This window comes from Triticum aestivum, unplaced genomic scaffold (assembly GCF_018294505.1).
Source record: "Triticum aestivum cultivar Chinese Spring unplaced genomic scaffold, IWGSC CS RefSeq v2.1 scaffold14699, whole genome shotgun sequence".
In the NCBI taxonomy this organism is placed as follows: domain Eukaryota; kingdom Viridiplantae; phylum Streptophyta; class Magnoliopsida; order Poales; family Poaceae; genus Triticum; species Triticum aestivum.
Genome location: NW_025229942.1, coordinates 1 through 1,863, shown reverse-complemented (window position 1 = coordinate 1,863; position 1,863 = coordinate 1). Strand labels below are relative to the sequence as shown.

The window sequence follows — 1,863 nt, the reverse complement described above, 5'->3', positions numbered from 1 at the left end:
CCAAGATTGAGCGGGTGTACTACCCTGGACTCATCAGCAGCCCATGGCACCACATCGCCAACAGCCAGATGACCGGTTGCGGTGGCGTCATCAGCTTCAAGGTGGCGTCAGACCTGCACGGCGTCATGAGGTTCATCGACGCATTGGAGATACCCTTCATTGCAACCTCTCTTGGCGGGTGTGAGAGTCTCGTGCAACAGCCGGCGGTCATGTCCTTCTGGTATGTGGCGCTCTAGGGTTTCTCTCGTTTGCAACTTAGAGGACGATTCACTATATATATTTATGGTCGACATTTTGACTTATATTGCATGGATTGTGTATTTATCAGGGGGGAGAATGATGAGGAGAAGGCCAAGAATGGGATCAAGGACAACTTGGTGAGGTTTAGCTTCGGGGTTGAGAAGTTTGAGGATCTCAGGGATGACATTCTCCAAGCCCTAGAGAAGATTTAGGATTATTCTTGATCCTAATTAATAGTGTAACAATTTTGACAAGCTAGCTTTATAGAAACCCTTTTTGTGCATATGGTAGGTAGTCAATTTGTGCTGAAATCCTAAGCAATGGTAATTAGTATGTATTATTTTATTTCTTGAATAAAGAACATCAAATTTGATGATAAGAAATATGTGCTTCGGGGCGGCGGGGCCATATGTAATTGAAAGAAGTTCAGACAGTACAAAACGTTTCATCCTGTTTCACTATTACAGCCATGTCAATCACTTTTATACAGGTAAAAAAACATTGTTTCCCACAATGTGGGCTAATTAACGAAAAAGGGTTGCCCCCCGCTTTGTATTCCCAAGCAACCAACACCGAGTACAAAGATTGCTGTGGCGAGCAACACAACCAGCCAAAAGAAAAGGAAGAAGAAACAAATGCCAACCACGACAGCTCAGCAAAGCGCGGATGACCCGCCACCACGGCGCCCACCGGAGACAAACCACCACAGACCGAGGCTCCGAATCGCCGCTTACCAAGAAGCACCTCCAAGAAGGGATGCGACGCTGACGACGTTGCTGCCCGAACGAGTCCTAGGGTTTCCCCTGGCACGCGGAAGGGGGTGGTGGATGGATACCTCTGACACGCTTCAGGAAGGAATGGTGGCACCCAAAGGTGTCACCGCATAGGGGCCAAAACCGGCAAGGATTTCTCCCGCACTCCAAACCCAACCGCCCAACCGGACGGAGCCGACCCGCCAAACCGCTGCCCACCACCATGCGCCAACACAGTTGCGCCGCCACCCACACCGCCTCACTACGAACACCACCACGAGGCCAAGAGGACTGGAGAGAAGCGCACCATGACGGGAGCGGCAACCCCGAAGCCGAGCGGGAGGGAACCACATCCACTGCCGTCGTGCGGGAGGCCCGTGCCTATGGCACCGTTGCGGTCGCCGTCCGGACGCGGCAGCGGGGCATGCCGGGCCACCCCTGGCCCAGCCAGGCCCCGAAGCGGGCGCGTTAAGCCCCGCCGGCCATGATGCAGCAGTCCAGCATTGGCGCCGCTCGTCGCGTCTCCCCCGCCTCCCGGAAGCCACGCCAGAGACCATCCCCATCGCCGACCCGCCCAGGCCCAGATGGGGCCCGAAGGGCCTGGATCTGGGCCGAGCGGGTGATGCCAGATCACGCCGCCACCCAGCTGCTCGCCTGCGTCGTGCCACGGAACCGCGCCACCACGCCAGACCACCGCCGCCTAAGTGCACCCGCCCCCCGGTGCAGCTTCGCCCGCACCAAAGAGCGACCAGGAGGGGAAGGGCATCGAGGCCGCCGCCACCAGCAGCCCCGGGGCCAAGCCGGCCGCGGGCGCCAACGCAGGCGGTGGGAAAGAAGGAGGGAGGGAGGGCCTGGAGGGAGGAGGGAGGTC

General features: G+C 57.2%; 1 pseudogene; it reads left to right on the top strand.

The window, feature by feature from the left end:
- The window catches only part of LOC123175205 (cystathionine gamma-synthase 1, chloroplastic-like), a 9,637-nt pseudogene extending 9,185 nt beyond the window's left edge, over positions 1-452 (top strand).
- Positions 453-1,863: the final 1,411 nt, after the last annotated feature.